Source organism: Mastomys coucha, unplaced genomic scaffold, assembly GCF_008632895.1.
Source record: "Mastomys coucha isolate ucsf_1 unplaced genomic scaffold, UCSF_Mcou_1 pScaffold13, whole genome shotgun sequence".
NCBI classification, from domain to species: domain Eukaryota; kingdom Metazoa; phylum Chordata; class Mammalia; order Rodentia; family Muridae; genus Mastomys; species Mastomys coucha.
The window spans coordinates 2,205,517-2,217,720 of NW_022196895.1; the positions used below are offsets into that span (position 1 = coordinate 2,205,517).

General features: G+C 46.6%; 1 long non-coding RNA gene across 1 annotated transcript in view; it reads left to right on the forward strand.

The window, feature by feature from the left end:
* The window catches only part of LOC116086805, a 48,841-nt gene extending 37,095 nt beyond the window's left edge, over positions 1-11,746 (forward strand). Inside the window, exons 2-4 of the long non-coding RNA XR_004117136.1 lie at positions 6,018-6,133; positions 8,357-8,427; positions 8,964-11,746. This is a non-coding gene — a long non-coding RNA (uncharacterized LOC116086805). The remainder of the gene's footprint in view (positions 1-6,017; positions 6,134-8,356; positions 8,428-8,963) is intronic.
* Positions 11,747-12,204: the final 458 nt, after the last annotated feature.

Below are 12,204 nucleotides of genomic sequence, written 5' to 3' on the forward strand. Positions count from 1 at the left end.
CAGCTTGTTCAGTGAGTTTTTATGCAGTTTTCAGGGCAGCAGCCATTAGGCACCATGTGATTGGCAGAACAATGTGACTTTTTAAACTGATGGGTCTTCAGGGAATGAGGTGGCAAGGACTTCCCTTGTCTGAAGGTTGGGAATGGTCTGTCCTGCAGAATGTGCTCCCATTAGCAGGTTGGTTCCCACCCTGTGGTCTGAGGAATGCTAATTAGCCTCTCCCTTCTGGAGGGGCAAGTGTTCCATGACCTTCCTAAAGTTCCTAAGCTGACCTTTTTATCATCATGTCTACTGCATGGCTGCTGTCTCCCTCCTGATTGGCAACATGTAATACAAAGATGTTCACATTCTGCTCTCTTTCACATGTGCATACATGCACACGCCTCACCACAGCATTATTTCCATCTGCCAATCTTCCTTCATATTGCCCATCTGGTCAAGACTACGGTTTGTATATGTTGTATGCAACATGGCTCTTCAAGATAGATGGCCAGGGACCACATGGAGCCCTCTCCACTGACTGTCATTCAAGGCCAGCCTCTATGCATGTTCACTTTGAATCCATATCCAGAAATGGCCCATCCAAGAAGCAAGCTTGAATTCTTTGCATCATGAAAGGACTTCCTTGTGATCATATACGTGTTCAAGCTGCTAGAGAAGTACGTGTGGAAAGAATGGGCAAGGTGGAGCCTCTGTGCAGTCTGAGTGCCCACACAACCCCAGCTGCTCCATTCTCCTGCCACAGGATTTCTTTCAGACATTTTGCTGCATCATCACAGCTCTGACAGAACCCCGCTCCTTGGGGCTTTGTGGGCACCCGGCCATTTGGTCTCCTATACTTTGTCTCTGCTCAGGACCTGTAATGTGTCAGAGGGATGGTTCAAACTTGTGGAACTTTCTGCTTCAGACATCATATCCAACTGTCTACATTTTGATAATCCCATGGGACTTGTAAAAAACTCCACATGATATCACTGGCCCCCACTGTTGCCACCAGTCCTGGAAGGCCCAGTGTTAGGACCACTTGGATTTGATGTGTAGTCCCTCCTTTCTCTGTCCCACATTCAGATCCATTAACCTTGAAAGATCCAGTTGTGGTTTGAACATGAAATGTCCCCCATGTGTTCACATGCCTGAATACTTAGTCATCAGATGGGAGTGCTGTTTGGGCAGGCTTTGAGATCTTTGGAAGGTGGGGCCTGGCACAGGTGGGCACTGGAGGTAACACATTGAAGGTCATATAAGATACGGACAACCGCAGCTGTGAGCTCTGGCCTCTGTAGACGGAGCTACTCCAGCCACCATGTCTTGTGCTTCACAGAGGACTGTAACATCCCAAACCCTGAGCCACACACACTTCTCTCCCTTAAGCTGTTCCTGACAGGTATTTGCCCATAGCAGCAGTCCAGCTGTGCAGCTTGAAGCAGTAAGAGACACAGTCTCGAGGCCCCACCTCTGTGTAGAGTGTAAGATGCCAACATTTGTCTCTTCCTTTTTTGTGTTGTGCTGACATGACCCTGACTACTGCACCCATGTGAACAGTACTGATGTGGCTGGCTAGAGCAAGAGAATCCCTCAGCCAAGGCAATTACTTAAGAGGACCAGTACCTGAGGGCAGTTTGCCAGCAGCTTTCTCGATAGCTGGAAGAGTGAATGTTTCTCCCCTGGTGGGTTTGGAAGGTCTAAAACAATGAATGACCTTGAATCCTACTTGTCCAATATGGCTCCGTCCTCTGAACATCTTTCCCTTCTTTCTCTCAACTTCTAGCCAGTCCAGTGGGTGGTATGACTGAGCTCCTGGCTTTTATTCTCAGTTCTTCCCTGTACCCCCTTATTGGTGTCCTATATCTGTTAGACCACCCAAGACAAGGGATGCTACTCTGATGGTGTTGCTCAGCTCCTAGTAGGCCTCAAATACACCCTCAAGGATTCCCCATTCCTGACCTTTTGCCTTCCACAAACTGTGAGGGTATCCCGTCCTCCAGGCTCAGAGACAAGCTCATCAGGATCAGCCAAGTAATGATCATAATGTCCCCCAAAGACATGTCCACTGATCAATCTTCTAGACAGCTCCTCAACTGATACTTTTCTTGTCAGGTGACTCTAGGTTATATCAACTAGACACTTATGGCTGACCAGGACAGTGGCCAATCACTAAGCAAGACTGAGAAGCTGATGTAAGAAGGGTCCTGAGAGCAGAGGAAGATAAGAGTCGCCATCCTAGTGTACTGGAGCTGGCTGGTTCTTGGGGAGATGGCAAGAAGTTTAAGAGGCAGGGCCTACTAGGAGGTCTTTATGTTGTTGGGGCATGTTCTCAAAGAAGACTGTGGAGCCCCAGCCTGGCCTTTTCATCTCTTATTTTATCTCTGACACTGTGCTACAGTGTCAGAAAGGTCATCCAACCTGCTGTTTCATACAAATAACTGGATATGGACTTACACTGCAAAATGAAGGATAAACTAATTTATTTCATTTTATCTTATTTTATTGGCTAGATAAGGAGGTATGAAGACAGACACTATGATTTACTTTGGTTAGAAAAAAAAAGTAAAATATAACGAGTTTATCTTGGCCTCCCCCTAGATGGCTGATCCTGAGACAAAAGCCCCAGTACAGATATTTATTGGGAACTATGGTCCAGAGAGTAGGAGTCAGAGACAAGATGAAGCAGAGAAGGCTGGAAAACCAGTATAAGGATGAGTTATGATGTTGGACAAAGCTCCAGGCTGAGGGTTCCTGGCTCTTTAAGAGCTGCTCGGGGGACTATATGAAAGATACATCAGGATTGTCTGCCTGAGGAGAGAAAGGAAAGCGTTTATCCAGGAGCACTCATGTGATAGCTGCCAAAGATTTGCCTCTAAACTGTTTAATCTGAGATGAACAATACAGTGGCCATAACGCTCAGGATAACTACAGGGAGCATTCTGGAAGCGTCCCATGTACTGGAACAATGGGTGAGGTTCCTTCCACAGGGTGCGTGCTGGAAGCTTCTGGGAGAAGATAGGAAATGCCCAAGTACACCAAGGTGGTACCAAGTGGTTCTTCTGAGAGCATCCTTTAGAATCCACGGAGTATTAGCAAATTACTGCTCTCTTGGTAGCAATCCTCCTGCGAGAGTTAAATGATGTCACAATACTTGCCAAACACTGTGTTCAACATTGAGTTAACTTAAGAACACAGCCAACGTTTGACAAGTATGTTGTTCAGTTAGAATGTTAAAGTTGGAGTCAGAGACTATGTGTGAAAAGAAATTCACTCCAAGCATCTAGTCCAATAAACTCAGCCCAAGTTAACACCTTGTACAAGAAATAGAGTCCAGGGAATGAAACCCTTTGCCCTAAACCCATGGGCAAGAAGCCATTTCCACCCTCATTTCCAAGGCACCTTTGGGTGTCTAGAAGTAGCTTCTCTAGGAGAAGGCTTTTATATGCAATTTTAAGCAATGTGAAAATGTTCATACTGTACTCTGACTGGAAACTTCTGAAAACCCTCCTTTTCCCCATAAGAATTTAGTCCTGATTCTTTTGTGATCAAACTAAGCTGCACTAACCAGGCAGAAGCATACTTACTCTTTCACTGAATGCTGGTCTTTACTGTTGAACACAAAGTGGTCCCTGATCCTAAGCCTGTTGCTGGGCGGACGGCAGTCCCTGATAAATGGCGACAGGTTGTGTTCCCAACCCAGGTCGATAGCTGCTCCCTCCTATCCCCCAGAAGAAACTGTAAAAAAGTCCTAAGCCACACTTGGAGGATGATCTCAGAAGTTCTGTGAAGGAGACCGAACTTCTTTAGCTTGAAAACTATTATGGAGCCACCACCAAGTACCCAGAGAAGTGCTCAGACCATGAGCCCTGTGTGTGTTACTCGGCTCCCTCACCCCAGTGTGATGAGATAAATAAGCAGATGGAAGCTGAACATCTAACTGTAATCAATATTAACATTTAAATTGAGTTTTAAATTATCATGAGAGTTCTAAATAGATAGGAGAGCTTTAAAATAATCTTGAAACTGTTAGACCCCATTCTCTCTCCACACTTTTCTTTTCTCTGCTGGGAATGAAACCCAAACCCATGCTGGGCAAGCTCCAGCTCCAGCCAAAGCTGCGGTTATCTATATTCACAAACAGTATATTCAGGTTCACAAACAGAGAAGTGAAGGAACCTTTAGATTCACATAGCTAAGACACAATAAAGCTGACTCAAACTCAAGCAAGATCACACCACAGCCATCCTTACCTTGGGTACCTTTTCTGAAGTTTTAGTCACCTATAGTTAACAATGGTCTCAATATATAAAATGGAAGATTTTGGAAGCAAACTGTTCATGAGTTTTTTACGTGTGTAGATGTGCACATATGGGCGAAGGACAGAAGTCACCCTTGGCTGTTGTCCCTCAGGGACCTCCCACCTTGCTTTTTTTTTTTTCAGAGCTGAGGACTGAACCCCAGCGCTCTACCACTGAGCTAAATCTACAACCCCACCCCACCTTGCTTTTTGAGTCTAGATATCTCACTGGAACCTGGGGCTCGTGGATTAGAGCCTCAGGAATCATCCTGTCTCTGCATTGAGAATATTAGTGTGAATATTTTTAAAACATGGATTTTAAGGATTAAACTCAGGTTCTCATGCTTGCCTTTAAGTATTTTATAGATAGAGCCATCTCCCCAGTTTAGTTTGCATGTTTTTTTTTTTAAGTTTTAATAACAGTATAATGTTATACTTACTGAATTTTATTGTAAATTATTGCTAATCTCTCATTTGTGCCCAGTTGATGAATTGTCATGCACAAGTGTGCTAGGTTGATTTCTGTTGCTATGTGTGATCTTCGTTGTCAACTTGATATACTCAGTTGAAGAATTGCTTATGTCAGATTGGCCTGTGTGTATATCTACGGACCATCATCTTGTCTAATGAATGATTCTAGGAGGCCCAGCCCACTGTGGGCAGCACTGCCCTGTGGCACTGGTCCTGTGTTACGAAAGCTTGGTGTGCATGGGCAGAGGAAGCAGGCGAAGTCACCCTTCCTTCCTGGTCCACATCACTTCCTGCCTCCAGGTTCCTGCCTTGGCTTTCCTGATGAAGGACTATAAGGTAGAATCGTAAATACACCCTTTCCTCCTCCTCTTAGTCTTGGTGCTTATCAGAAAAGACAGGAGAGCGTTGTGATAAACACCATGAGACAAAGCAACTTAGGGGAAGGGAGTTTATGTGGCTTACACTTCCTGACCCCAGTCTACCATCTCATGAATGCAGGCAGGAGCTCAAGGAAAACAGCAGCAAGTGGCATGAAAGAAAGCTGCTTGCAGGCTGGCTCGGCCACCTTTCTGACAGGGTCCAGGGCCAGCTACCCAGGGATACACCTATAGTCAACTGAGTCCTCTTATATCAGCTAGCCATGAAGAAAATGCCGCACAGACACAATGCTAGGCCGTTATAATCTGAGGAATGCTTGAGCTGAGTTTTCCTCTTGTCAGGTGTGTGTCAAGTTGACAGCAGGAGTTAACTATGACACAAGATGGGAAAATCCTGGTATATCCAGAATTTGGAACTTTCCAAGGCTTCAAGCATCCAGATACTGGGGGGTAGGGGGTGGTGGCATGTGTTCTATGTGGATTACTGGGGACTACTATGCCAACCATGCTTCTTAAACCTATATCCCCAATTTTTGAAAACACAGAAGTAAAGCCAAGGAGAAAGAGCTAACCCTTCTGCTGCACGTTGATTTTGCCCAGCTCTCCTCTAGCAGCTTTGCTGAACGAGGAGGGTAAACACTGCAGCATGACCCTCATCCTCTGCTGCAGGATGTTAACGATGCCCCTTGGACACAGACAATCTGTGCACGACACTGCGTGGCCTGAGCACATTGCAGGCTAGGTGACATCCGTAACGGAGAAATCTGTTTGCCAGGGTGTCCCTTACAAGGAGTGCCGGCTCATGTTCACTCTGCAGACGACAGGCCCCCCAAGTGCAGGATGCTGTAAAATGAGAACACTTAAACTGTCCATTTCCTTCCACGTAGTCCTGGCTGGTACCTGGAATACAGAGCAGTCAAGTCTGGCCTCAGAGCACAAACAATTCCCATCAGTTGAAGAAAAGCCTAATTAGTCATCAATTCAACCAATCATAGGAAACATGGTGGGTAAGGCCCTGTGGTGACTTTTGCATAAACAGAATGGCTGGTTGCAGTCTTAAAATGTTTTCAAAGAAATGAAGAAGATGAATGTGTATGTGTGGCAAAGGTTACATCAGAGAAGCACAAAGGAGCTATGGGGTGAGTTAACAGAAGAGTCTTAGCTAGCTAGGCAGCAAGGAGTGCCTTACCTGAGGCCCGAGAAATGGGCCGCAGGTGATGGGGGAGCAGCCTGGGGTGCCGGGGTCTCCTCATCCTGCAGCTCCCACTCTTTCTCTTCTCTCACGCAGCATGTGAGTGTTACTCTGAGTCCCAGCAAGCTGACAGAATGTGCACAGCACCTCTTCCAAGAAGAGTTTGTGAGGGCAAGAGCCCGCCTTAGCGCATGGCCTGGTATCTGGCATGCAGGGACACACAGTAATGTCTGAAAGGGATACAGGGAGGAAGAGACACACGAGGAAACAATGTGACTAACTGGCACATTCTCCCATGTCATATGGAAAAAAGGACAATGGCCACCAGTGGTCAGAGCCCTCTTATCATTCACATGTTAACTTAGCCTCAAATTTGTGCATGAAGTGCTGTAGGCACAAGGGTAACTAAGATGCCAGTCTGTTTTCAGTGATCTCACAGTCTAGGGGGATACTCAGCAGGGCAGATCTACCACCCTCACTCATCTAGGAAATGAGATGGATTGGTTGGCAGATTTTGTTTTTCCATACTGGGGATAAAACTAGGAGGGTGCCTTACAAGAGCATTCTTCCACAGAGTCACAGTCCATCCTGTCTGAATACTCCCTCCCCCTCTCTGTCTCCCTCTCCTCCCCCACTCTGTATGTTTGTTGGGGACAGAGGGCAATACTAGGAGCTGATCTTCCTCCTCCTCTCCTCTTCCTCCTCCTATCTTCCTCCTCCTCCAGCTTTATCAGTCAGCTGTTTTCTCTAGGCTAGCCGGATCTTAAACTTCCCAGATCCTCCTGCTTCCGCCTCCTATCTCAAGGCAGGAGCACATTACAGATGCATACTGGCATACCCAGGTTTTCCCAGACTCAGGCGCTCACACCAGTGTCTTAAGTGCTTTACACACTGGGCCTCTCCCTAGCCCCAGAATACTTTTATTAGTGTGTTTTGAATCAACAGGTTGCACTGTGCCATTATTGACCTGTGTATCATGTTTTCTAATCTCATGCATCTGCTTGCTGTCCTTTCTGTTTCTGTCCACTTACCAAAAAGCCCCCTCTGTTTTTAAGTATTTTTACATTTTTTATTTTACATTTTACAGTTTTAGAGTTTTTAAGTATTTTTACACACAATGTGTGTGTGTGTGTGTGTGTGTGTGTGTGTGTCTGCCTGCTTGTCCATGTGTTTGTCATGGACATTTAGGTGCCATCAGGTCCCCTAGAACTGGAATTACAGACAGTTGTAAGTGCCTCCACCCCTGGCCCCCGACTCTCCCCCCCCACCCCCACCCCTGCCTTTAAAAGAGTACCACCTGTCCTTAATCCCTCAGCCATCTCTCTAGGCCTTGTATTTTTGCTTTGCTTCTCTTTTTGTTTTCATTTACAAATCCAGTTTTTTTATTCTTTTGAGAGCAAGTATTGAACAGTTTGCCTAACTGGCTTACGAGGTTTAACATGTTCTATCCATTTTCCTTAAAATGTAAAACCCATTGTATATGCACATCACCCTTTACCCACCCCTCTGCTCATGGGCACCTAGGCTGATCCCATCTTGGGTATTGCAACTAGCACTACAATGGCCAAGATGTACAATGAAGCATGTTGGTGTGGAGCATGGTCTAAAGCTGGGTCACATGACATATGGGTTTAGTTGTTTGAAGAATCTTTGTATTGATTTCTGACCTGGCTAGTCTAACTCACGCTCCCACCAGAAGGGTCTCCCATCCTAACCAGCATTTGTTGAAATTTGATATCTTGACAGTAGTCTTTCTGACTGGGGTGAGATAGATGCAAACGTGCTTTTAAATTGTGTCCCAACTTTGATTTTGATGTCAACTGGTCAGGCAGAAGTTTAGCTTTGACCACCAATGCTCTCTTTACAACTACTAGCCCAAGGACCTGCACTGGGCTCTCTAGTGTCGACTTTTCGGCCCATTCTTTTGTTACTTTTCTCAAAGGCAGAGAGTCCACAATCCATCTCTCAGAGCAGAGGATATTGTCCCCACAGCCATCCCAACCTCTTTAGCAGACCAGGACTTTCTCCACCTAGGATGCTTCGGAGGCTGCTCAGGAGTCTGCCGCGCCCACTCAGTCCCGACCCCACGACGACATCCTGCTCAAGTGAGTGACCTGGCTCCGCCTTCTCAGCTGCTCTGCCTGACTGGAGTGCCAGGGGCAGGCGGCCTTCTGCTGCGGGTGGGGGTAGCTCCTGGAACCCCAGGACAGCCATCAGCAAGGGGCTCTGGTGAAATTGGAACCGGTGCTCTAAATTAAGGGGAGCAGATGTCCCTGTTTTGCTCGCGAGTCCTGGGTGGCCTGCTGTTCAGAGCGAGTGGTGGAGGCACTGACCTCGGGGGCTGCTGTCAATCTCAACGTGCAGATGGCCGGCCAGGAGCCCGAGAGCCCCTCTGCATTGAAAATGCAGGGAGATCCCGGGCTGCAGAAAGCTGTCTGGAGCGGGGGCGGCCAGCAGGCTCGGGAGCCGGAGGGCAGGAGAGAAAGGCTGCTGCGTGCACAATGGAGCCCCGTCGCGGCCCCTTGGAGGACAATGGGGTCCTCGGGGACCCGCGGTAGGCTGTGCGGGCCAGCCCGAGCTCCAGCTGCCTCTTCAGAACAAGGCAGTGCAAATACACACACTAGATTCTAAATCCTCTTAGGCATTCTCCATGTGAACGAGAAGAGGGGTGGCCTTACAATCCGGAACAATCCGAAGCCTGAAGAGGCCTAGAAACTCCAGTGCCAAGGACCGAGTCTGCAGCTCGCATGCAAATAAAGTCTGTAGACCACTAGAAAGGCTTTCTGCCTCTCTGGCCGCTGCAGGAAATCCAGTGTGAGCGCAGTAAGCATTGCTATCTGCCCCTTCAGTGCCACATGGTGTCCTCAAACATTTAAGGATGTTTCCCCTGCAAGAGAATTCCCTATTAAGTGCTCAGAAAAGCCAGCTGAGCCGTGCAACCATTAGTCACCCAGGTATTTGTGCTGGTTTTCCTATTTCCTTTCGGTCTTGGCCACCCTGGTCAGTGGTATGAAATTCCTGGGAACTCCCACCTAAATATCAGCTTCCTGTTTATATGCTCAGCAGCTTTAACAGTAGACTGTGGAAAGTAGTTGACCCAAACTGAAGTGGAAGAGGAGGTGGGGGAGAGGAAAGAAGAAAGAGAAGTGAGCAGATCAGGGGTCCAAGTTCGTTTTAAATTGCTTATGTCAAACAGAGGAAGAAGAAAGTAAAATTAAAACGTAACCTAACACGTAGGATCTTGGCTCAGTTTCACACGGCCGCCATATCTGCAGGCATAAAACACACTGAGTGAAGTATGAGCACTTTCATTTGTAGTTCCTGCCTTAAATGTGGCATGACATTCAGTTGTAATCAAAGGTTAAAAACCACTCCACTAGCCCAACTTGCACACTCTTATGTGTGTGTGCCTTGTACCTCTTCATGGCTGTTTTCCTGCCAGCAAGCCATTTCATTTTGTAGTCACCTGAAATACAGCCCGCCTGAGTGGCGGGGCAGGGAAGCACTCAGAGGCTACCCTTGCAGCCATCTTCCGGCACAGAATTTTATCCATTGTTTCCAGGGAAGGGACAGCTGTTCTTTGGAAGAATCCTTAGAGATAAGTCCTTCCCAACCCCCTCCCCTCACCCCACCTTGGAAAATAGTATTATCGTATGGCTGCCTTATATTCTGATGCAAGCTATTGTTTATAAAAGTGGAATCTCTCTCCACTCATAAAGTGATACAAAATAATCTAATTTCTCTTCCACACGATACTATCCTTCAACTCTCAGGAGACAGTTGTTTTTCTCTGCAGCATCCACCTCCCAGTCCTCCCAAGTCACCTAGAGATGCTCCAGCTTGCCGAGTCCCCTTGACTCAGGGCAGTCACTCAGTTCAGCTCCCCCTCAGGGCGAAGGGAGCATGCCTTAAAACCAAAGGAGAAAAGGGTCAGATTACAGGTTAGTTACTCGGAGCTCAGTTTTGGTCTCCTCTGAGTCCAGAGGAACAGACACAGCCATGAACCATAGAGAAGGAGAGACTCTACTGCTGGCCTTTTCCTATCCTCACAAACCTCTGCTGGATCGGTGCAATTATTATTCCCTTTTAGAATCTCCGAGGTCAATTAACCCATGCAGGGCACACAGCCACAGGCAGCAGAGTGGGCCCTAATGGACTTCAGGTCTCTATGTAATGAAAGCTCCCGCCATGGACCTCAGTGGTCAAATTCGAGGTCCTGAATTTCCTTTTCAGCACATTCTACAACGAATAGCTTTTATTTAAAGCCAGATTGTGTATATATCATGTTTATGGAGCTACAAGGACTTTTGAAATATGAGTTAAGAACTTTAGGGAGGAAAAAAAAAGTCCATTTTTGGAAGCAAATGAAAGAGAAATTCCCAGCATAAGCCAGAAAGTCAATCCTGAACATGCTTTTCCTCCAACGCCATTACTTAGCAGCGAAGTGTTCGATTACCCCTGAATTTCCTGCCTGGGCTGAGGGGAAGCCAGGCCCTTGCTGCTATTTCAGGTCTTCCAGGTATGTAACTCTACCACAGCACTGCCCCCGCCCTGCCTGACTCCTCCCTGCTGTGCAGTTAGTTAGGGGGGAGAAGGATACGCTTCCCATGCATAGATTACAATGCTTTCCCAGTGCTCATCAGCCTGCCAGAACAAAAATAAAACTGGCAAGAAGATTCCTGCCAGCCTCTGCTCACACTGCTGCTCTTACAGTCTGGGAGAGCTGGACATCAAACACTCCCAGCTGACATCTGCACACTCCTTCTCAGAGTAAAGGAACATTGCCATGTGGTCCCTGCTAAAGTATTTTCTACCCCCAAAAGTTTAGGGAGTCTTTTTCTTCAGGAAAACGTGCCACAAAAGGTGCAGAGAATTGATGGAGCTGGTTCTTAGAAGAACCTTTGCTTTGCCACGAACCGTGGTACACTGTTGTATGTCCTGGTGGGCTCTGCCCTAGTAAGGGCATTTAGCTGTTGAGTTTTGTTCTAAGTTGCAAACAGTGCCTTGGAGAACTTTAACTACTCGATCTAAAGAGAGCCCTGGAGTCACTCTCACACAGATCCACATCTTTTCTGGAGAAGTGTTATCCTAGGTAAAGCTCCCACCACATATATGCAAGGACCTTGGTTCCAACCTCCAGAATTCACAAGAAGTCAGATGCAATAGTGAACATCTATAAAGCCACAGACCCTGCAGTGGCATGGGGGGTAGAGATGGGGTTTTTGCAACACTTGGAGCCAGCTAAGCTCTCATTCTCAGCAGCGAACAACAGGAGAGGCTCCATTTTAAACAATGTAGAAGATAAAAAGACTAACACAGGTGTCTGCTGATCTCCACATGCAAGCTGTGGCACACAGTCACCTGCAAACACACCACTACACACACATGCACACACACACAGAAACATACCACATACAAACTCCATACACACACATAACACATACATGCATACCACACACACCATACATACCACACACAGACAAATATATACACATACCATATCCCTCACACACATACACACATACCACACACATACCACTAACACACTATACCCCCTCTACACACACCATATACACACATACCACACACACATCATACATACATACATACCACATACCATACACATATCAAAAATACCACAAACACACATATATACCACACACACGCCATATACATATTTACTACACACACCACACACATACCACAAACATATACACCATATGACACATACATCATACACACACATAGCACACACATACCACAAATACACACACACCATACATACACACACCATACTCATACATACATACAACATGGATACACACACCATATACACACATACCATGCATATGCATACACCATATTCACACACATACAACATG